General features: G+C 46.3%; 1 long non-coding RNA gene across 2 annotated transcripts; it reads left to right on the top strand.

Annotated features, from left to right (window-relative positions):
• Nucleotides 1-41: 41 nt before the first annotated feature.
• LOC104864733 lies at nt 42-23,577 on the top strand. 2 transcript variants are annotated; one of them, XR_004515672.1, is made up of 4 exons: nt 46-2,370; nt 2,726-2,973; nt 21,504-22,274; nt 22,617-23,577. It is a non-coding gene; the product is annotated as an uncharacterized LOC104864733 (long non-coding RNA). The 2 variants fall into 2 exon arrangements; XR_004515671.1 differs by lacking the exon at nt 22,617-23,577 and having other exon boundaries at nt 42-2,370; nt 21,504-22,268.
• The last annotated feature ends 1,144 nt before the right edge of the window (nt 23,578-24,721 follow it).

Raw genomic sequence — 24,721 nt, forward strand, 5'->3', positions numbered from 1 at the left:
GCTGGGGGTGGGGGGTCGGGGTGCTGCGATCCCCACCTCCGCGTGCCCCCGGGGACCCCCGCCCCTCTGCGCGGAAGTCGTTTTGTGCTGGGGCGGCGAGGCGCGGCGGTGGTGGTGGTGGAGGTTCTGCAGCCCTAAAGCAGCTCAGGGAACCATGGTGCAAAGATGGGCTTCCTCCTGCTTGTCTGTCTCTGCTTGCTTTCTTCTAAAATTGTGGTTTTCCTTAAAGAGGCTCCTCGGCTGAACCCCCCTCCCTTCGGTCATCTGCTGCCCAAGCTCAGGCCACGGTTATGGTTTAATGGAGGAGGGCATGTTGGCTTTTGAGGGTTTGCAGCACCCTTTTTGGTGGATTTACTCAGGAAATACTTGCCCTTTTTTAAAATGATAGGTTGTTGACAAAGGAGATCAAAGGCTGAGGGCGGGGAAGGAGGCCTGTCTTGGGGCTTGTCAGACCCAAAGCATTCTGTGAACCCCAAGTTCATTCCCACCAACTCCACAGAGCAATTGATTCTCCCAGGCCCACCAGCTTTAATTTATGGAAAAGCTGTATTTTATGGAACGGACAACTGTAGATTCAAGGGTTTTTAAAATTTTGTTTTGGGCCGGGGATTTAGCTTAGTGGTTCCGCCGGGCAAGGTCTTCTCAGTTTGATTTTCGGTGGGAGTGGGGGGTGCGGGTGTTAATTTTTGTGACTCTGGGATCAAAGAAAGCCAGGGCTTCGTGCATGCTAGGCAAGGCCTCCACTACTGAGCAGCACCTCTGGCCCCAAATGCTTCTTAAATAGTTAATTTTAGAGCGTTTAGAGTTCCAGGCTTCCAAATATTAGATTAGTTAGTCCCTGGGGTATGCTTGAGAGGTTGTTCTTGTGACAGTCTGCACACTTAGGCTTTTAAAATAGAACGGTTTTTAGCTTATTTTGTTCTACAAATGGATATTAAATTTTATATCTATATTTCTAGGATATAGTTAAGGGCTTGTTGCCTGACAGCTAGTATTTCCGGGTTTCTTAGTCAGGGGAGGGGAGGAGGCATTGTGCTCCAGTTTTCCTTGGCCCATAGTTTCAGATTTCCACTTGGTTTCATCCTTCGACTCCAGGAAACCAAAGAGCAGAGATGCTTCAGGACGCCTTAGCTGCCACTGCCCTAAGCAAAGGCATAAAGAATTTGATGGAGTTTTTTTTCCTGACGTATGCTACATTTCCTTCCCTTCCTAATTTAGGTTCACATAAGGATTAAAAGGACCTCCCTTAGGATGAATATGGACTTGGCTGAGATGGGCAGGGTGAGAAATCTGGTGCCCCTCTGGACTGGGTACAGTTCTCACTGCCCCCTATAAGCACAGTCTTGTCCTAGCAGCCTTCCCCCCCCCCGCTTTTTTTGGCACTCTTTTGTATAGATTCCATTTAAGTACTTAGCCATGACCCTATTTGGGATCATGGACTCTAGGAGACCATCACCTTCCATTATCAAGGTTCCGTTTAGAGGAAATGTCCCTTACCAATATTTCCAGAGAACAGTTTTTCCAATCCCTGCGTTTATATTCCTCGAAGATGTTCTGTCTGTTCAATCCTCCATGGAAATTCCATGGTATCCGTTAAACGTAAATGTGGAGCCTGCATCTTGGGTTAGAGCTCTGGCATCATCATGTTAACGCTCACTTGCATGGCTTCCTGCTCCTCTGGTGGGGTTATTTCTACTTCGTATGGAAGTACAAGTGGGAGGAACTTCTTGTAAGACACTATGAAGGGGTTAGAGTCTCTGAGAATTACCATCTTACACTCTGACGTTTTCTTTGGTCTGCCAGTGGGTTGAATTCTGTCCTTTGAATTTCTGACCCCTCACTGGAAAGAGGCTGTGTGGTTACCTTGGAGGACTGAGTAATGTATTGCATGGCTTGTCCCGAGCAGCCCTAAATGATGACTTCTCCGAGTGCTGCATGGTGAGAATTCAGTGGAACTAACCCAACTGGTGGTATCGCAATGCCCAGGGAAGCTTTGAAAATGATGTCTTGGCATTCTGAAATCCTAGGGAGATAACATTATGAGAATTTTCTCCTGTTCTCATCCTCTACTAAAAATGACAATGCTTGGTTTGCATTTCAGAGACAGTGGTAGCCTGGAGTATTCAGGCTTTAAAAGTTTAAACATCAGGTGCTGGTGAAAGGCTTCACGTGCCCCTGCTCATGATGAGGACAGGATCAGTGATGACTTCCTTTTGGGCTTCCGGAGATCTCTCTGAGAATATTATCTCAGAAGTCTTGTGGCAGATTGAGGTCCTGTAAACTCTGTCACTCACTCGGTCACTGTATCTGCAGCTTCCATGCCCAGCGTTTCATCCAGCCTCATCGTGGAAGAGTCCCGTTGTTAGCCAGGTACTGTGGGACACACCTGGAATTGTTCAAGTTCAGCCTGGGCAACTTACAAACTTGGGAGGACCCTGTCTCAAAACTAAAAAATGAAAAAGAGCCAGCAATGTGGCTCAGTGCAAAGGCCCTGGGTTCAATCTCCAGCACTATAAAAAAAAGAAAAGAAAAGAAACAAGGTTACTTCCGTTATATAGTTCAGCCTACAGTGGTTGCACATCTTTACTGAACATGTACTCTCTTTCTTGAGCAATGTAACAACTATTTTCATTGTATTAGGTATTATAAACAACCTAGAGGTGACTTAAGGTATATGTGAGAATGTGCATAGATTATGTGCAAACACTACACCATTTTGTTTAAGGTACTTGATTATCTGCAAACTTTGGTGCCCAGACTGGGGGAGTGGTGCCCTGGAACCCATCCCTGGATATGCCAAGGAACAGCTGCCCCCGTGCACTTATGTATTAGACTTTAAGATGGATGTACTAGTTGGCAGGTCTGAAGAAATCTCTACCAGTCATCTGTCAGTTTACCATCTGATTTTCTCTGGAAGAAAATGATAGACTTCTTGATACGGAATGGAATTTGGCCTTAGAATTAAAAGAAATGGTAAGTGCAGTTTTTGAGATGTTTGGGTTGAAAGAAAATTAAGGGGAGTAAATCTGGTGACACTGAGCTGCTGTTTATAAATGACTCAGCTTTTATATGATTTAGGATTTGGTGGAAATTCAACCTCAGATACTGACTTTTTCTGGCAACTATTTCATTTTACTCATAATGGTTTCTTCTTATGTAAAACTGTTATTGCTGCACATCCTCCCTCTGAATCTCCTGTTTATGGCTGAACTGAAAGATCCTCTCCCTAGAATTTTCAGTGTTTCCCATTTTCACGACATACTGCACGTCTGCATGGGATTTATTTGTGTGGAAGGGCTGGCCCTGGATGATTAGAATGTGCCCTTGGCGCCGGGGGCACATCTCGGGGGTGAGGCCCTGGGTTAGTTCCCAGCAGTGGAAAAAAAAAGGGGGCGATCTTTGCATCAAAGAAAAGTTTAGAAGGACTCAGACAGAAGCCATGGGCACCGACTTCCTTCTTCTTTGATATCAGTATCTCAATCAAAATAAGACTGATGACTTCTGGAACCAGAGTAGTTTGTAGAGCCAGGCCGGGAGGTGGTTGGAACTCAGGAAGCAGTTTTCAGGTTTCAGAATACCTGCTCTTTCAGGAATGCTGTTTTGTTTTCTTTAAATGCATTTAGTTGAGGGCCTGGCATTTGGCTCAATGGTTCTGCTGCCTGCCTCACAAGTGCAAGGACCCACGTTTGATCCCTGGTACCAAAATAACAACAACAACAACAACAACAATAATAATAATAATAATAATAATAATAATAATAATAATAATAAACGCACTCATTGATTTCACTTAAATATCAAGAGAGGCATAAAACCCTGGGGACCTGCTCATCTCCCATTCGAAACAGGACTGGCACAGGAGGACCACTCAGGGCTGCCTTTCAGAGATGATGACTTTGAAGACCAGGAAGCAAACAAAAAGGAAAGTCTCTCAGATTAAGACTTTTTAAAAAAGAGATCCAATATATGACCCAAAGTATGGAAATTAGAGTGAGCTTTTCGCTGGTTAGTTTCGTGTTGCTGAGGGTGGAACCCAGGGGCTGCTGTTAAATACCTGCTCCACCTCTCAGGTGCCCACCCAACCCCAGTTCCCGAGATAAGATTTGTTCTGAATCATTCTGCCCAGTTGGTTAAAGCGGGAAAGCTATTTTTTCAAGCTCATACCCCGGTCTGTCCGCCACCAGTGATTTAATGCAGCAAATATGCTCAGAGCCCCCAGCTTTGTGATCTGCAAAGTACAACAGTGTAGAAAGCAGAGCATAAGTCTTGAAGCATCCTTCTCACAACTCTGTTTCCTCCAAAGTCTTCCCTTTACTGAGAAGTGAGTCCAGGGCTGTGGTAGGAACCTCTTTCAGGGCTTCAGATACAAACACTTTCTGAGAGAATCAACTTGGCACCTGACCTGAGATTCGCTTCTTTGGCAGGAAAAGTGTCTTCCTGGCTGTTTCAGCAGGACCCGAGTGAAGCGGTACTTGTTACTTACCCCAAGACTCCTCCTGGGTATGTGGCTCTATCCCGTGGCTTCAGCCACCTCTGCGGTGGCCATAGTTGCTCCAAAATGACCCATAATGGGGGCATTGCCAGAGGGTAGATGATAGATTCCCTTGAGCCTTGCATTAGTTAAGAGGATGAGATCAGGTCTCTCTAATCATGAAAATAGTCTCTTAGACTAAACAAAGACAGAACTGTCTCATTGCTGACTACATGCAATTTATTTCAATCAGTCTTGCACATTCTACACTGGTGTTGAAGCCATATTGTAAGACCACCAAATAGAGTAAGTTTTCTGGGCCTTTGCCTACAGATAAAAGGGTTGTGAGCCACAGTGATTGGGATTTTCATCTTGCTAGCTGCCCTGTGTGTCCTTGACTATTGGGCTCCATGGAGGGTGCAAGGCTGTCTTCATTAGGATTCAGCAGGGAATGAAGGTAGTGAACTAGGCGTGTAGGGGATGGGCAGGGATGCTCAAAAGAAGGAAGCTTGGGGTCAGGTCTGACCTTCCCTGTATGTGTGCGTGCGTGCATGTGTGTGTGTGGGTGTGTGTGCAGTTTGCCTTAGCAGCAGCAAAGCTTATCTCAGTACATAGTAATCTCTTGGCATTGTGTGTGAATTATCTCCTCCCAGATTTGGGGCAGCTGACGGCACTGTATTACTCAGCACATGCTCAGGACTTCTTCCATGGGACTTATTCATGGGTTCTCATTGAAAGAGGTTGTCAAAATAAACCTTTTGAGCAATATAAGCACATATTTTGGATACCCTTGTATATAGCATCCCAAAAAGAAATCACCCCAGAAAGGGGATAGAAGGGAACTCCAAGGGCTGAAGGCTGCAGGATCAGCTTCCCCATCCACAACCCTTGGTAACCACACCACCTGTCTGCAGACACATTGTCTGACTCCCTTTTCCAATCCTTGAGAGTTTGAATCCCCCTTACCCCATTTTCTCACTCAAATCCCAGCCATTTACAGCACGTGATACTTCCTGAGCTTTCTAGAACAGAAATTAACCACAGCTACTCAGCCAATGGACCCTGTGGCTCCAGTGGCCATGATGAGCAGTCTTGAGTAGCTATGGGATACAAAGCTTAAGGACAAAATTAACACCAGGGAGAAAAACGTAAGTGTGGCCTGCCTAAAAAATTACACTCAATTTATAACTTTTAGCAGAGGGTATTCTGAATGTCAGCATAGTGATTGTTGCAGAGAACAAATAGCAGAAACTGACTTTCTCTTCTAACACTTCATCGACAACACAGGCAGGGCTGAAAACCAAATTTAACAGTTACAGAATGTGGTCCGCAGAGCCCTGCCGTGATTAAACAGCAGTCTTTTTCACAAAGCTGTTTCCCTTTTGTAGGAACAATGCTATGCCCATCTGTTGTGGTACACACTGCACAGCACAGGAGCTCGCGTGGTAAATGCCATCTTTCACCCCGGGTCAGGAAGCTGGCGCAGAGTCAGGGAACAGGAAAGGGACGGGCGCATTTGCTTTCAGGAGGGAGAGCAGAGGCTGACTGCCATCTTTCTGCTGCTTTCCTTATGCGCTGCCGTCCAGTAGCAGTTGCCCTTCCAGTGTCCTTCATCCTTTGTCCTGTCCTGTCCCCTCCCTTCAAGTCTTAATCTGTAAACCCGAAGTGCAAAGTAATTGATGCCTGCGGGCTAACACCCACTCAGAGCTTCCCCACTGCCACCAAAACAACCGCAGAGGTTGAGGTGGGCTGGCAGTGTAGCTTGGTGGTGGGACACATGCCTGGCATACAGTGTGTGCAGGGCCTGGGCTCGAGCCTCAGCTCAGAAGAAAGAAGGGAAGAAACATCTAGCAGCCTGGAAGGGAGAAGGTACAAGTGAAGGTACATGGGGCCCTGTGCTTTTTCTGCTGATGTTTACCCAGATTTTTCTGATTCAGCACGAGAAGATGAATCTCATTCATTTTTAATACAATTTTATTAAAAGATGAAATACTGGATTTCCCTCTGTAAACTGTTTGGCTTGAACAAAGATTCTGAATTTTTAACAACCACTCATTACAGATCAAATTCATATACTGTTTACATTTTTTTGTTTTGCTTTTGATTTTTGTTTGTCAGTGGTGAGAATGGAACCCAGGGCCTCGCACAGGTTAAGCACTCCTACCACCAAACTGTGCCCCCCCCACAGTTCTTACTCCGTTCTGAAAACCTTTTAAACATCAAGGATAGGAAATTAATGAGAATTTCCTTTGACTAGTTAAAGCTTTGAGTAAAGTTTCTGCTATAGGAGGAAGACAGATTTACGAGGTGAGGAAACCGTGAATCCCATCTGCTGTGGAGCTGGTCTGCATTTGTAATTCAGAACAAAACATTCTTGGAGTGCCTGGAACTTATTTCACATGGGATGCTCCATGCAAAATCTCTGTCTAGAGAGAACTAAGTAGATTTCTTTTCTTGTATATTTTTTCCTAAGCCATTTCCTCTTCACCATGTCCTTTGAATGAATGCATTCACCAAAGTACTGCCTGGTGTATCTCTGTGACTAGAGTGGTCTTCAGCCATTCAGCTAGTGTCTGTCAATGGATGACCAAGGGGACCAAAGTTCCCAGGCACACCAGAGGAAGTAGGAGACACCCAGACCTCCTGCCTGTGTCCCTCCAGACCCAGGGCCCAGCTTTGATTGCTGCAGTATTTATTGTCTGAATGTGCAGGTTTAATGTGTTTGGCATCCAAAGGGTAAGGATCATTACTTCTTAGTTCACTTGAAATCATTGGCCAGGGTATGAAGTTTGTGGAAGAAATACCAAAGGTGATATAAAAGAAAAAATTCATTTAATAATTTGAAAATAGAAACATTTTACTTAAAATTAAGTTCACTTGGCTAGTTTTACAGAGAAAACTTATTGCTTTCTGAATGTGAGTACTTACCAGACAAATCGACAATGTATACAACTGTGGGTTGTCTTCATTTCAATTTGGCAGAGACCAGTTAGTTCCTCCTTGATTTGAAATGCTCCTGGGATGAACCGTGTTCAGGCTCTAAACTGGAGTTGATTGCTGTTTTACAGGCCTGTTTAACAACTCGTGGTTAGTTTTCAGTCTTAAAAGCAGTGTAATTCAATTTAAAATAAAAAAATATTAAACCTTTGGCTTAGGCAGAATGCGTTACCTAGTGGATTTACTGCAGCAGAGCTGGTTGGGTTGGGGCTATCAGTTATTTCTTCTGAGAGCCAGGCATACAGCCAGGGTGGCTGAGGTGTCAGTGTGCCATTGGTCTTTTATGTACAGGGTACCCTGCTGACCAATGAGATGTGTTTGCCGTTTCCTCCACCCCTACTACTCTTCATTAGTCTCGGAATTTATTGGCCCCATGGCATGAATCTAGAAGAACCACCTCACATGATCCAAGCCTATCATTTCTTCAGCCTGGCAGTAATTAGCTGAGCTCACTTGGTACTGAGATCGTAATAATGATATACTCTCACAGTGGAGAAAAACTTTATCTTTAGCAAATCACTTTCAGATGGGCTAGGGTTATAGCTCAGACCTTTGTAGCTAAGCCCTTGCTTAGCATGTGAGAGGCCCTGAGTTCTAAAATCTCCAACACTGGGAGGAGCGAAAAAAACAACCTCAAAGTAAAACAAAGCCAAAGGTCACTTTCTTGGCTGGAGATACAATTGAGCAGTTAGCACTTGCCTAGCTGGTGTGCGACCTGGGCAGGGTAGTTCTCCAGCAAAGGGGACAGGGATCACTTTTGCATTAATTTTACCAGGGCTGAGCATGCTCCATAGAGCACTGGCCTAGCCTTTGCAAGGCCCTAGGTTCAGTCCCCAGCATAGTAAAACAACCTAAAAAAACAAGTCATTCTGTCCTATCTTTTTAATGAGTCTGAGAGGTTAAAAAAGTTTTTAGAGGTAGGGAAAAGAAGTCTCCAAGAAATAGAGGGACTTTCCCAGTAAAAGTGGAGTCGGGATTCACCCCCAGGACATCCTTTTCACTAGACCAAGTGCTCAGTAACCCCTGACTAGATGACAGATGATGAAATAATACTGGAGTCTGTGGGTGCAGCTCAGTGGTAGACCACTTGCTTAGCATGGGCAAGGCCCATTTTCCCAGTACGGTAAAATGATGATGTAATTGCAAGAAGCTGTAGATGAAGGGATGTCCTATTGTGAAAGCAGATGTAGGAAGGTGTCCGCAGGAGTGGTTTTTAATGGAGATTATCAGCGAACCATGGTGGCACACACCTGTGATCTCAGCTACTCAAGAGGCTGAGGCAGGGGACTGCAAGTTGGAGCCCAGCCTGACCAATATCAAGACTCCGTTTCAGAACAAAACAAAAAATGTAAGTCGACACTCCTGCATAGCACACAAGAAGCCATTAGAGAATGGTGTGAGTAAGACATAGTCATGTGTTAGCATGTATGAGACAGACAGTACAGTGGTGGGTCGGAGAAGAGACGGAAAGCCATCAGCTGAAAAATCAAGGACAGTATAATTGAGGAGAAGCAGGACAGTAAGAGCTGGAAGACTGTGCAAGCTTTGTGAGGAGACATGCAGGACTGGGGCAGGGACTGACCACAGGGTCTAGGCAGGGAGATCAGGGCACTAAGACGGGGCCAATCAGGGAGGATTTGAGGGCCTGGTGGAGGTGCATGGATTTTATGTGTAGGCACTGAAGAGTGTGTGAACTGGGCTGGGTTTTTTTTGTCGTTGTTGTTTTTTTTTTCTTCGAGAGCTATGGAAGAGTTGTCTCCCAGCTCCCGGTAGCCTCAGTCAATCCCTTCATTGACTTATAGGTGTTACCTCTGTGGGTCTGCAGAGTGTCTTCCCTCTGTGTGTATCTGTCTGTGTGTCCATATTCCCCCCACTCCTTTTGGGGGGGTTAAGACAGGGTCTCGCTATGTAATTGAGATTGACCTGGAACTCACTATGTAGCCCAGGCTGGTCTCGAACTCATAATGATCCTCCTGCCTCAGGCTCCCAAGAGCTGGGATTACAGGTGTGGGCCACCACACCCGGCTTTATATTTCCCCTTTTTCTAAGGACACCAGATTGGAGAAGGGACCCAGGTGATGATCTCCTTTAAACCTAATTACTTCTCTGAACCCTCCAGAATCTTCCCACCTTAGAAATTTTCACCTGTACCTTGGGGCAGAAATGACCCTCATTCAGTAGGAGTCAGGCTCAGAGTTCTGGATTTTTATCTTTCTCAGATCAGTGATGGTCAGTATGACACTGGTTCCCGGGCAGTGGCCGGGAGCCATCCCGAGGGGGAGCAACCCACGTGCTCCATCATGGTGTGCTGCCAGAAAGTTGCGACGCAGGAGTTTTAGTTTAGTACCTCACGTGAGATATTCAACACTGTTATAAAACAGGCTTTCGACGACTTTGCCTGACTATAGGAGAGACTTCTACATATCTTTTTTTGCGGGGGACACTACCCAACCCATAACAGGTGCCTCTACAGTCTTCAGCAGCAGCAGAAGAAGGAAAAAGTTAGCTGTGCCAAAGGTGGGGCAGCAGCAGAACACAGGCCACACCGGAGGGACGGGGAGGGGGAACTGTAGGCTGAGGGCAGGATGGAGAAGGAATAGGTCAGATCTAGAGAGGTTTCAGAAGAAGAGTTGAGGTGACATAAGCAGAAGCGATGAAGATGATGGTGCCTTTGTCAGCGTGGTATTTCTACCTGTGCTGCGCCCTGGCGGGTGAGAACCGACCACAGGGCCAAGAGTCTTGTCTTCAGGGTTTCTGGCCTGGGAGGACAAGGGCGAGGTCATCCACACATCTGCATAGGCAGGAGGGGGTGGAGTTCGGGGCTGGGACTGAGGTGGTGACAGGGGCCCCTGGAGACAGAGCCATCTGTCATCCTCGTGGATATGGATCTGGGCGTCAGATGCTTTCATCTGGGTTTCAGCAGTGCTTTCATCCTGCGGAGAGGGTGGGCTGAGAGCGTGGATGCAGAAGCAGAGCGTGGGCCTGATATTTTGGCAAATTCCTAGCCTTAGAGGATGCTGAGAACCAGTCCAAGGAGCATTTCAAACCGAAGGGGAGAAAAAGAGGAGGTATCTACGTACAAAGCTAAAGAAAAGGATTCTCACAGAAGATTCAGTGCCGGGGCCACAGGAATGTGGAGAAGAATAGGTGGAGAACTGGAAAGAGCCATGGGGAAAACTTCAGTTTTAGCTAAAAAGAACATGGAGAAGAGCAAGTTCCCCAGGAGAGGAAGGAAGGAGGTAGAATAATCACAAGGTAGCAGGAGTAAAACAAGAGTCTGGGATAGGACAGGGGATTTAGCTCAGTGGTACCACCATCTCCCTTGCAAGCATGAGGGGCTGAGTTCGATCTCTGGTACCAATAAAATAAAATAAAATAAAATAAAATAAAATAATAAAACAAGAGTCTGGAGGAGTTTTATGCATTTTCAAGTCATGACTTTCGAGATATAATTACATACAATAAAATCCATCCTTTCTAGTATTCAACTCTTTTTTGTTTTGTTTTGTTGAAGCTAGAGTTGCATGACCCCAACACCAGGAAGATGAAACTGGTGATGTCATCTCTGAAGTTCCTACATGTCAGGGCCCTGTAAGAGGAAAGCTGTGCTCTCTGAAGTCAGAAGGGAAGGAGTCCCCGCTAAAGGAGATGCTGACATTGAAAGTGTGGGGTTGAGTGAGAGAGAGGCTGGACTAGGGTCTCTAGAAGAGCAGAACAAATAGGCTGTAGGTACCAGACTGGCGTATGCAGTCAGGCTGGGACAGTCACACACGGCTGTCTGCAACTTGGGGAGATGGGGAAGCCAGGAGCTGATGCGTCGGGCAGCCTGGAGGCCTCACAACACGAGGGACCAAGGGTGCAGCCCAGGCGGGAGCTGAAGGCCTGGACATTCCCAAAAAGTGACTGGTGCCCATCCACACCCAAAGACCGAAGAATCTAGAGTCTGATGTCCCAGGGCAGTGGCAGCAGCAAAAAGAAAAAAAAAATGCACCCACTCAAGAAGAATTGAGCTGTGTGTGTGTGAATGTACTTCCTGTCTGCTGCTTTTTGTTCTGTCCAGGCCGTCAGCCTTTTGATGCTACTACCCACATCTAGGGCAAGTCCTGGCCCCTTGGTTTGCACACCCACGTGCCAGTCTCCTCTGGACATACCCTCACACCGTGCACACATGTGGGAGTGCATTTCAGCAGTGTTCTAGGTATCTCCCAATCCAGGCAAGTTGACAACAAGATTGACCACCTCAGAGGCCATGAGATAGCGGAAGGCTGATGGGTAGCTCAGAAGGGCTCGTTTTGGTGAAAAGGAACATTTTTCCCCTTCCCACATAGCAGAAGAACAAATGAACGCACACTTCCAGGGCCTGTGATATATTTTGGGATGAATTCCTAAATCCTGCCAGCAAAACCATTTCCTCTTAGGCAAGATGTCAATGTCGTGCCCCATGACTTCCGCCTCCTGGCTCTTACTTCCTGTTGCAGTTACTGTCTGCAGGAATTACCACAGTAGTGTGCTAGCACAAGCCTGCTTCACATTGGGCTGTGTGCCCAGATCCTCCTGCCTTGTAATTCTGTAGCAAGTTTAAAGCCAACAACTTTCAAATTCTCCAAAGTTAAGTGCATCTCCATCTCTCCTGTTCCATACAGTGGGAAAACTTGGCAGTGAAAATGCTTCAACCCCCATAAATACTAGTGACAGCCATGAAAGACTCATCGCCCAAGCCCTGGCTGCCCCAGACATATCCTCGGGGCATGATTTACCAGAAGAGTCAGAGTTGCCTCTCCTCGGCTTATACTTAAGACTTAAAAACACCCTAAAGTGAAGATTTCATCTGTGATGTCTCTTGCGCCTTCTGTCATCTTTGCCCACGCACTGAGGTGGATTCGGTTCCAGGGTGGGAGGCAGGAGGGCGTTGAATAGCGGCTCTCAACCTGCGGGTTTCATGAGTGGGTTGTGCATCCAGCTTGTGAGTTGCCACAGCGTATTTAAAACATGAAGTAGATTTGATCTCCGGTACCAAAAACAAAACAAAACAAAAAACATGAAGTAGAATAGAGAGAAAATACAGGCCAGTGGACTAAACGTGGTCTCATCTATCTTTGTTTTAATGCAGCCTGTGTGTCCAGACCAGACCCCATTGTGAAATGTGTTTCTTCTGCTGTCGATCACAGTCACTGAAGTTTGGGAAAGGTTTGTGGGTTCTTCATGACCCTGCGTAGGTCACTGGATACCCTCATGGGGTGGTGTGGTCCATGGACTGTAGAGTGGAGATAACCAAGTTCATCTGTCTGCACTGTGTGGCTGTTGAAAAGATCAAAGAGAAGATACATGAGAAACAGTGTGTCCTGTGCCTGTGTAACAATAGAGCTTTTTATGAGGCTGTGTGTAGTGGTGCGTGCCTGTAATCCTAGCACTCTGGAAGGCTGAGGCAGGAGGACTGCAAGTTCAAAGCCCAGCCTAAGCAATTTAGTGAGACCCTATCTCCAAATTTAAAAAATAAAAATAAAGAAGGGCTGGGGATATAGCTCAGACCTTGGGTTCAATCTCCAGTACTGAAGAAAAAAAAAACAACTATCAGATGTATTTGCCTCTCTAGATTTCTTTTTCAGCTCAGCGTGCTGCCATTGTCATGTGGGCCTTCCAACAAGCATCTCCAGCTCACTGTGCTGGAGCCTGTTTCCTGTTGCCAGAACCGAATACCAGAAACAGGGTGACTTGTAAAGAATAGTGGCTTGGAGGCTGGGTGGCTGAGTGCCAGGGGTCCACCTGGTGATGGTCTTCTTGCTGGTGGGGGCTCTGTGCAGGGCTTCTGAGGTGGCACAGGGCATCCCCTAGTGAGAGGGGCACAGGAAAGTGACAACCAAGGTGGCTTTTGTGACCAACCCACTCTCAAGATGATCCATGACTGGGTCGATGGCTCTGTGCTCCTCACCCAGTCACCACCTGAAGGTCCTGCCTGTTGCTGCCCCTTAATCCTTCAGAGCGGAGGTTAGATTTCAGCTTGAATGCTGATGGGACATTCACACCGAGCACTGTCCCAGCCTGGACTCAGTCATCGCCACCACCTTTGTCATTCTCCTCCCTCTGGCTGGCTGTCCCCTCCCCAAGCACACCTGGCCCTTCCTGCCTTCCCTCTCTCTGAGCAGGAGTTCCCTTCAGGCTCCCTTAGGTTGCCTGAGTGTCATCCTACTAACGCTGCTGGGAAGAGACTCCAAGCCTGGGTCACCGTCGTCACTGACTGGGTCCCTCGAGGGCTGCTGTCTCCAGGCTTTGCACCTCATACTCTGAAAACTCCAAACCATGTACTTGGTCTTTGCCCGAAGAACACGGGGAACTTCAGGGCGTCTTTGCCTCAGTTGCTTGCCCCACCTTTTGATTTTGTCAGGCTGCATGGCTTGTCCTTCAGGCGTCTGTACAAATTAATTTTTAAGGTTTGAACCCCCTGGTGGATAGTCAGTAGCTTTTTGACTGTGAGAAGGAAATTCCGAAACATTGCAAGTTAGCATATGCATCTGCCAAATGGGAGTAGCTGTGGCTGCTTTACAGTTAGGAGAAGGAAATGAATCGTGTGTAAAGAGCAACACGTGACACACACTAACTACGGTACTTAGTAGGTGGCCATGATCATTATTTGATTTCTAAGAATGGTCATTTTTGCTTGTTAAAAAAAGACTCAGTGTACCTCCTCTCGGACCAGAATTTCTTGCGGATCAGAATAGTTCGGGATCTCTGCATTGTTGTACTAGCTGTCCCCTCTGGCCACATAAACTTCCCAGTGTCTTTCCCTTTCACCAAACCCTCTAGGCCTGCCCCAGGACCCTGTGCTTGCTTCCATCACAGCTGTGGGCCTCCTGAGCTATGCTGCTTCTTCCCCCAGTTGCTGAGCCTCCTGAGGTGCCCCTGTGTATTCAAAGCTCTCTCTGTACCTGTGGGCACCCAGTGCATAGAACTTGATCAATCTGTGTTTCCTTGAAGAAATCTTCAAGTAATGTTTGAGTCCACGTTCTGTTGCTATAACTGAATACCAAAACCTAGATAATTTATAAAGAAAAGAAATTTATTTCTTACAATTCTAGAGTCTGGGGAGTTGAAGGTCAAAGGCCTGCAGCTACTGCTCCGTTCTTGCTGGTGGAGACTCAGTGCAGAACATTACACAGCCAGCCAGAAGCGTCTCACTGTATAACAAAGCCACTCCCTAAATCACCCCTTAATCCTCTAATCTGCTAACCCACAACTGTATTAATCACCTCTTAGAGGTCCCACCTGGTCCCACCGGTCAGCACCTAGCAGGGAGCATTCAGCCTCAACTGGAGCTTTGGAGGAGACATTCAGACTACAAGGAAGGAACAAATGAGTTCAGTGTCGTAGTATTTCTTTTGTGATGTCCCTGCCCTCTCTGCCTCAGGAAATTCACCCTGTTGTTTGCAACCGGATTCGTTTTAAAGCGGAGCTCTCCTGCCTTCCTGTGCTTCTCTGGCTGCTCTGATCAGTGAACTTGGCTGACACTGGAAGCTGGGGACATGCGCACGATGGCTTCTATTAGTCTTCCAGTTTTGTCCTCTACTGTCGCCGTCTTGTACCTCATATCACAGAAAACCGGCCGCCTCTTCTCTGACAGCACCTTGTACTTTGTCCCCTTGGAGTCTGTCTTGGGGCTCTTTCTGTTGGGAAACAGCGAATGCCTGAGCTGTCTGCTTTACGTGTCACACAGACCCTCGGAAGGCCTCTCAGCCGCTACCACAGACAGGCCAGAGTCTGTTCTCTGCGCTGTTTAACACCCGGAAGTAGATGTCCTCAGCCCTCCTTTGTACCCTGTAGCAACCTTTGGTGGATTCTCTCATAGTGAAGAAAGACTTTTACCAAGCAATACGTTTGCATGTTTGTTTTTTATGGCAGCTGCTTCAAGTCTGAGCACTGTGTCCTAAAGGTAAACTTAGAGCATTTAGAATAGGCTTGTCTGGGCTGTACTGAGTGAGAAGACATTGCCTTGGGCCACTTATAAAATATATCGTATAGTTTATATACATGTATATGGTTTACCAGTTTCATTTATTTATTCTTTGATAGTGGTGGAGATCAAACTCAGGGCCTCGTGCATGCCAGATGAGCCACTCCTGGTGGGCATGCAAGATGAAAGTTTAACTTATTCTTTGACTCTTAAATGTGTTTTATTTACCTTTACAGTTAGCACTGTTTTATAACCACATTATGCCAGGCACTCAAGAAGCGTTTTTGATTAATTGATGATTTGGTTTCTTTTAGAACTAATGAGACCTTCAGGTCAGATGTTTATGGTTACTCAGGAGCATGCACGTCAATAAAACAAAATATATGCAGAGTGGAAATGCTTACACATAAGCACAGGGTGGGTGCGGGCTGTATACACACAGACCTATTTTCTCCACTGTCAGGCAGGGTGTCGGAGGGTCAGGGCACTCTAGGAATGATCCGCAACTATCAAAACCTAGACTGATCTCTTCTTCAAAGAGCAGAAGACTCGCTTCCCGGCCGTGCAGTGACTTCTCTCTTTTGAGTGTGTGGTGGGTGATCATCATCATGGAAAATGGAAGTGTGGTGACTGCAGGAGCCAGCGCTGGGTCCAGGTAGACGAGCGCTCTGTGTCTTTCGTTGACATGAAACCAGACTCTTTCCTCCAAGAAAAGGGGCCCGGGGAGTTGGGCCTTCTTATTTATCCTTCTGACCCTCTCTCCTCTGACTTGAGTCCAGATAAGTCTGAAGGTGGTAGTGGACGTAGCTTTTATCCAATTAATTCTCAGAAGCAAGCAGACAAACCAACAGCTTGACTTGTATTTTAGGGGGAAGGTTTGCCAGTTCTTGGCTGCATACATACTCTGGTGAGTACTGACACCCGAAATGACTAGGACATGCACGTGCACATTAAACAACTGTACCCATGGAGCATTTATGGAGGAAAAGGCAGTGACTTGGCTGCAGTAGAAATTACATGTGCACGCTCTGCACGGGATCTCGGTGTGGCCAGCTGGCCCGGATGCTCCACTTGCGGCAGGAAGGCCCAGGAAATGAGGTCCTAGGGACAGAAGTAACAGACGAAAACCCATGTGCTCTGTGTCATGGGCTGAATCGGATCTCCCCAAGTTATTGTCTTGAAGCCCTCACCCCCACAGTGTTGGCATTTGGAGTTGGAGGCTTTGGCAGTGATTTGGGTTAAATGAGATCCAGAAGGTGTGGATCTGTTAGAGATTAAGCCTGGCTTTGATAGAATTGTTTTGAAGACTTTATTGTAAAGATAGCGATAGCTTTCTTCTTCGCCTGTTTTCTCTTCCTGCTCCCTTCTGACCAAGAGAAATCATTATCCTCTCATTTGTAACCATCAAAGAATGCTGTCGCCTATGCTTTGAGTCTGCTTTAGTGTAAAGCACATTTTCACGTGAAGAGGGAGAGAAAGAAACGGAGGAGGAATGTCTTAGGTGACTGGCCCTTACCACGTTTTCTCCTCATCCTCCTTTCTTCTCTCTTGGTTCTATCTCTTTTCTCTTCAACAAATGAAGCAAGTTTTATTAGGTAATATCTTCCTTTGTCCATCTCTGTTTAATTAGAAGCAGTTTCTGAGCAGTATAAAATGACCATGGTTGACAGCACTGTAACTTTCTGCAGTAGTAAATAGGGCTCCTAAATAAAAGCTGAGTATCACACCCATAATTCTTTGGCTTACATATAAAATATCAGTGCTGCTAAACTGCATAAGGACTGAAAATATTTTCCTTTAATAATACTGGAAATACTTAAAGCTGGGCAATAAGAAATAAGATACATCTTTTTTGGAAGTATTTTTTTCAAATGTTGTTCTTAGACTCCCAGTTTGAAGGATGAAGCTTTACATTGTAGTTTGAACTACTCTTTAAAAGAATATCAAATAATGTTCAGCGATTAGACTTTTTTTTGGGGGGAGGGTGTGGTACTGGGAATTGAATACAGGGCCTTTGTTTTGAGCTGCATTCCCAACCCCTTTTCCTTTTTTATTTTGACACAGGGTCACTGACTTGTCCAGGTTGGGCTTGAACTTCGAGTGTCCTGTCCCAGAGTGCTGGGATCACAGGCACGCACCGCCAAGTCCAAACTAGTTACTCTTTTCCTTGCCCTGTGGGACTCAAATCCAGGGCATCGCACATGCTCGCTCCCTGAGCTGTACCCTCTGTCCTCACACTACCTTGGTAATTAGGCCTTGGTGCAAGGATTCAGACTAGGAGTAAATGGCATCTTTTCTTATATTGCTTCTTTCTTCAGTCGGAAGTTCCTACCTAGATAGCTAAAATTCCACATACTGTACGAGGTCGCTAACTCAAACAGTGTGGAAAAGACAGCGCTAATTACATGGTATGGGGTTGGAGCTCAGTGGTAGAGTGGTTTGCCTAATGCATGTAAGACCCTGGATCCCATCGCCAGGGCTGAAAAATAAAAGTGAATTACGGAATATTCAAAAGCTATTTTTATGATTCATGGTACTTGCATGTACGAAATAACCATGTAAATGTGTTATAAAAGCACACCTGAATGCCTGGATGAGAACACTTTGAACAGTTGGCATGGAAACCTTCCCCGCAGAGCATACGTACTCTTAAGTAGCGCATGCTGTCCTGATGGTCTGGCTTAGCTCATTTCCCTAACCGATCCCGCTACAGAGCCAGCTCACCGGGAGCTTATGCGACAAGTGAGCGCTAGTATTTCCGAGGTCTTTCACTCTACAGTCTGGTCTGGGAGACTGGGTTCTCCCTAGTAGCATTGGTGGCATTGCCTGTGAGGGGACTCATGGCCCAGCCTGCATGTGCGCTGTGTCACTGCGTAGGGGACTGGTCCTGCCCTGGTGCGGTCACAGGTTGGTGAGAGCAACTGCTCTGAAGGATTCCAGGTCACGAAGGGTTCCAGGGGGCCAGAGAGAAATAAGAGGGGGACACACACTTGGCGTGGGGGTCGGGAAGCCTCGGGGAGAAAGCAGCACAGGGGTGAGAGCCAGGGCAGCAGCCTCGCACCAGAACTGCTCCCTACCTCATTAAGACCCATTAGTTTAGCCACCAGCAAAAGAAAGGTGGCCTCCTTTTCAGGACTTAGAACTGGAATCTGCCCCAGGGTCCTGGGTCAGCTGATTCTTGAGAGGCCAGAAACTTCGGAGACAGAAAGTGTAGGGGGAAGAGTAGAAGCTGAGGCCCCAGGAAGGCAAAAGAAAGGTCACAGGGTGCTGCCAGGAGGCCCTGAAATAGAAAAACAGGAATAAAACATCTTTTATAATAAGATAAGTTTTATGGTAGGTTGGAGCGAAAGACTAGGTTCTCCTATTTCTGGGAGCAGGCAAACATTTGTTACTAGCTTGGGAGTGCGGGGCGGTGTACCGGGGACTGGATTCAGGTCCCTGCGCTTTTGAGTCAGCTGAAGGAACCACTGAGCTAAATCCCCAGCCCATCTTAATAGCTTTTTAAAAATAGATTGGAGGGCCAGGGGCTTGGTTTAGGGAGAGAGCACGTGCTTAGCATGGGCCAGGCCCTGAGTTCCATCCCCAGTAGCAAAACACACACACAAAAAAAATGCTACCAAGGTCCATCAGGGAACAGGAAAGGGGAGGGCCAGGTGTTCAGGAGGGCAGCATCTGCTGCCAACAGCCTGGGTCCTTTGGGTAGATCTGTATATTTTTAGCACAACACTTTGCTCAAAGATTTGACTGGACTTGTCCGAAGTCTGTAAAGCCAGCTGCTAATGACTTAGCCTCCACTCTTCTTCCCTGTGTGTTAAATTTTCATTGTCAAAGCCATCCTAAGGACATGCAACTTCTTAGCTACAGTTGGTATTCAGCCTTTGTCTGTTAGGTCTTGTATCTTTTTCTTTTTTCTTTTCCCCCTATTCCCAGGAGTCTGCCTTCTCTTGAAGGATGTTGTGATTTATTTTTTCCTGCCCTTTGCCACGGGGTTGCTGGATTTTTGACCTTTGACAGCTATAAGCCTTTGTGCTGAATTCCTGTTTCACTGCCATCTTGGGAACTCCTGCTGTTTGATGGTGGTGTCTGCGTTTTCATAAACTCTAAACCATTCATTCCTGGAGCAGACCAGCTGGGGCAGGAGAGCCCTTTGCTATTTCTCCACAAAGTGTCCTATTTTCATTTTGCAAGATGACCTTTGCCTATTGTATTACCAGTTGTTTCTGCTATGGAATATTCTCAACAGAACTAACTGAAATGAAATCCAGGCAGGCTATACAGGCCTCTGCTGCCCAGGTCTGCCTGGAAAAGGTGGTGGAGGAACAGATGAAGCACCACATTCACTCAGAGGTGGGCAAATGGCATATCGTCTCCCCAGACTCGTGCTCCTTCGTCTGTACAGTAGAGATCAGTAGAGACCCAAAGCAGTTCTCTGTTTCCTGGGCTTAGGGTTAAACCCAGACACTTTTGCATGCTAAACATGTACACTTCCCTTGAGCCATAGCCCCATCCCCTAGCAGTTCGTTAGAGAAAATATTTTGTGGATTTAAAACCACAGGACTGTGTCTTCTTCTAAGGTCCTTTCCAATATCACACACCTCTGATTCTATGAACTCAATCTCCTGGCTTCCTGCTTCCAGTCACTGGTGGAGAATCCCTGACAGGGGGAAAGATTAGGAGCCCCTCCTAATTTTTACCCCAGAGCTGGGGTAAAGCCCTTGAGCTTCCTATCAGCATTACTAAAGTGAACTAAAGCCCCCCGTGGACTGGAATGTGATGATCTACTAGTTAGCTTTCTGATATTGTAACTAGTACCTGAGGTGAATCAATTTAGAAAGAAGAAAGGTTTATTTTGGCTCAGTTTTGGAGATCTCATCCATGGACAGGTGGAGACATTGCTTTTAGGTCTGGTGGGGAGGGCAGTACATTGTGGCAGGAGCAGTTGACAGAGCAGAGCTGTTTACCTCAGAGGAAGCAGAAGAGGTGGGGATTCTAGTATCCCTGTCAAGGACAGGCACCCAGTGACCTAATTTCCTCCCACAAGTCCTATTTCTTCAAGGCTCCACTCTGTCCCAACAGCGCCACTGGCTTGGGACCAGTCCTTTACCACATGCAGTTTTGGAGGATGCTTGTCCAAACCATGGCAGATTCAGTCATTTAGTCCACACGAGAGGGAGTGGCCCTTTTCTCTAGGGTATGCAGAATACACTGTGTGGTAGGGCAAAGATGAAAGAAAGTGCCAGGCTCTGTGACCTCCAACTTGTGCTTCTCGATGGACAGAGGCTCCTTGGGTGCAGCTGGTACCTCCTGGCCAGGTTCCTCTCCAGATCCCAGACTTTGACTCTTTCCTCTCTAAAGAGGCCTGAGGTAATAATAGCCTTTTGCCTTAGCTCCTCACCAGATAGCAGTTAAAATACAAGGTCTCAGCTAGTTGCCCATGACTCAAATGACTAACAATGGAAAGGTCTGTGCCTGGGCTGAGTTCTTTCCAGAGGAGAGTCCCACTAAGCTAGAGGGCACTGTTGTGACATCAGACACAGGTGACTCTTCAGCACCTCATTTGGGTGAGATCAGCAAATCCCTGATCTAATCATAATGGCTGGATGTGGACAGCATCTTCAGAGTTATAGAAGAGCGGATTTGATTCTTGGATTGGCTTTATTAGAAAGCTTTGCATTTCCTCTGAGTCCTGGGAAACAAATTTAATTATTAAATGCAGTGTCTCAGAAATAGGTAGAAATAATAATAATAATATAAAAATATTACTAGAGAAAGAATTTCTGGCCTACAAGAAGTGATATGAACTTGAGACTAAAAACTTCTTAGATTTCAACAGTAAATAAAGCACAGTGACCTATTTCCACCCACCGATTCTGAGGAGGGAGAGGAAGAAGAAAAATAAAGAGGGGAGTGGGGAACTACATGACATTACTTTGGACACCTGACTGTTTTATGGCCGAATCAGTTGTGATCTGATCTCCACACGGGTGGGTCTGGGTCTTTTTCTGGGAGGCTCCTCTTGCCCTCCCTCTTGGTCCCCAGTGTTCTTCATTCACCATGCATTCTCTCGTCTCCCGGCCTCTATAAAATTAGGGAACTTGTGACCCTCTGGTGTAAGGTGTTTCTTACAGCACCGAGAAGTTCGGGCACAGCAAATTCCTACAGCTATGAGAAGCAGCTTGCCTCGATCTTCAGAACACAGATCACTGTGCATCCAGGGAGCTGATTATCTCTTCCACTTCTTTTCTCAGGTACCAGTAAGGGGAGGAATTGCTCACTTAGCTCAGCATGTGTACAAGGAAAGCAAAGATTCTTTTATGAGGTTTTTGCTGTCCTTGGGTTGGTTTATAACCTTGTTAGTCTGGCTTGGGTCTTCATATCCACACAACATATTGTGGGCCAATCTGCTGGATTCTACTTTAGCAAAATCCAGGAAAGGAGCCTGCCAGCGTATTAGGCTCAGGCAGGGGTGGGTGAGCCAGGCCACATCCAGCCCAAGTCTGTTTTTGCACAGCCCATGAGCTAAGAATGGTTTTCATATTTTTAGATGATTTGCGGAGAGTCACAAGAAAAATAACACATGACACATGAAAACTGTATAAAACTCACATTTCAATGTTGATGAATACTGTTTCATTGGACCATAACTGTGGTCCCTTGCTCACCTACTGCCCACAGCTGCTTTTGCTACAGAATTGTGTAGGGGCAACAGAGACTATGTAGAAGCACAAGTCCTCCAGTGTTGACCGTCTAACCCTCTACTGAAAAAGCAAGCTGATCCACTGGCTTGAACAATGAAATAGCAGTAGCAGTTGACGTCTTTTGAGCCTTACTATGTGCCAGACACTGCCGATCATCCTTCAGGTATTATCTCTTCTCATCTTCCTAATGAACTATTCAATATAGCTCTTTTATCATCATTTTAGAAATGAAGAACAGGCAGATCAGAGAGGTGGTATAATAATTTGGCTAAAACCAAACATCTGGTTAGTGTGGGAGCTGGAGTTCACACCCACACTTGGCTGTTCCTGAGCCTGACCTCTTATCCACCACAGAAAGCACCACCATACGTATCCTCCATGGGTCTGAGCAAAGGCTCCAGATACACATTTGGGATTTGATTTATTTTACATTTAATGGATCATTTTATTGTTCAGCTGAGCTTTTTTGTCTCTCTCTATCATGAACGTATTCAAATTCCTCAAGGGTGGCGACCATTTAAGGACACAGAATAGAAGAGGAATGAAAAGCTCACCCGACACCAGGTCTCCTGGCTGCTGATCTGCCTGCTGTGCACATTCCCTGGGCTGTGGCCTCCCTTCCTGCCCCTCCCGGCACTGTGGCTTCCTGGCATCCAGCCCGAACGCACTGCCAGCCTCAGAGGGAGCTGAGTACCAGTCTGCTGCAGGGCGGGTTCATTCAGAGCAGCGCATGGATGGGAGGCCTCCAGGTCTCCAGTCCAGGGCTGGCAGCTTACATCCAAGGACAAACTGACTGGAGAGTGATGGAAAGGAATCGTGTTCTTATCGTTCCACGAAGGCTGCTGGCCCTAAGGGACATACACTGGCTGACGAGGACTCATTTTCCTCTCCGCTGACCCGCACCAGTCACCAGCTATCTTCCTCACCAGGAAGGGCAGGGAGTACCAACAAGGACCCTGTGCCTTCCTGGCTGGCACTGGGAGTCAGTGTGAGCACTGGGTAGCACTCTGGCCTCTCAACTATGTCATGTCGGCTGGAAGCCACCAGGGCCAAGGAGTGAGAAAGGCCCGGGAGGCTGTGCTCAGTGCGACAGAGAGCAGACATGATCTCTTCTAACTGCATGATTCTGCCCACTCTCCTTTATTGGTTTATTTTATTTGGACTAAGAAAAGCCAATGAGGAATAATGCATTGTTTATTCACACATTCAGAAAACCAATGTTGAGTTCTAAAATGATCCCAGGATCAGGTATAAAAAAAATTAGTCCTTCCTAATGAAATTCATAAACTCAAGTATCTTTAATAATAATGTTCACTATGTATTATGTGCTGTATCAGAATTAAACCATTTAATTTTCACAAAAACCTTATATGGTTTGTACCCTAATTATCCCCATTATATTGATGAAATTTTAGCATATGATGTGTTGAATTTCCTTCACTGTGACAAAGTACCCAAGCAAACAAATTAAAAAGAAGAAAGTGTTTTTTTTGGCTCATGGCTTCAGAGGTTTCAGTCCGTGGTTGGTCGGCTGCATTGTGTCAGTGCAGAAGATCATGGCAGGGAGTGCCTAGGAGGGCAAAGTTCTTCACTTCGTGGTGTAGAAAAGCAGACAGGAGGAGGAGGGCTGTGTCACAGGGTCCCCCGCAAAGGCTCACCCCCAGTGACCTCCCTTCCTCCCAGGCCCCACCTTCTAAGGGTTCCACCACCACCCATAGTGGCACAGCCATTAACAAATGGGCCCATGGGTGACATTTCAGATCCAGATTGTAACAGAGCGGTTAACTTTCTTACCAGACCAGACGCTTGCGGTTTGTAACTGGCAGAACTGGAACCCAAACCCCATCCCTGGCTGTAAGGTCCACCCTCTTCTTGTCTACTGCACCGTACTGCTTCTGATTATAGCCTTGCGACTTAACAGTGCCATTTAATCATCAGCACAGCCTTATGACACAGCATTCTGTCAAGAGCTAACAGGCAAGGAGCAACCTGAAGATGTGTACAGTAGCAGCCGCTTATCTGTGGTTTCTCTTTCCTTGGTTTATCTTCAAATTTTGTCCTAAATAGTAAGTGGAAAATTCCAGAAACAATTCATTTTAAATTGCATGCCATCCTGAGTACCATAATGAAATCTGGTGCTGTCTGCCCCATCCTACATCCCTTTGTCCAGTGTATCCACCATGTATACCTACCCACCTGTTAGTCACTACATAACCTTTTGGCTGGCAGATCCATTGTCAGGGTATCTCAGCGTGGTGTTCAGGTAACATTTATTTTATCTAACAGTGGCCTCAAAGTGCAAGAACAGCGATGCTGATTGTTCAGATACACCAAAGAGAAGCTGTAAAGTTCTTCAAGATTATTCTCAGAGGTCCAGGGATTTAGCTCAGTGGTTTCACCGCCTGCCTCACAAGCACAACAGCCAGAGCTCAAACCCTGGTACAAAAAAAAAAAAAAATTTTTTTTTTTTTAGAGATCACATTCTTATAATTTTTATTATGGCCTACTGTTATTTTTCTCCTTTATTTTCAGTTGTTTTTGCTATCTCTTTTAAAATTTTTCCTTTTTTTTTTTTTTTAAATCTTGAGGCAAGTTCTCCCTGAATTGCCT

The sequence above is a fragment of the Fukomys damarensis genome, unplaced genomic scaffold (assembly GCF_012274545.1).
Source record: "Fukomys damarensis isolate Sample0158 unplaced genomic scaffold, DMR_v1.0_HiC HiC_scaffold_38, whole genome shotgun sequence".
In the NCBI taxonomy this organism is placed as follows: Eukaryota; Metazoa; Chordata; class Mammalia; order Rodentia; family Bathyergidae; genus Fukomys; species Fukomys damarensis.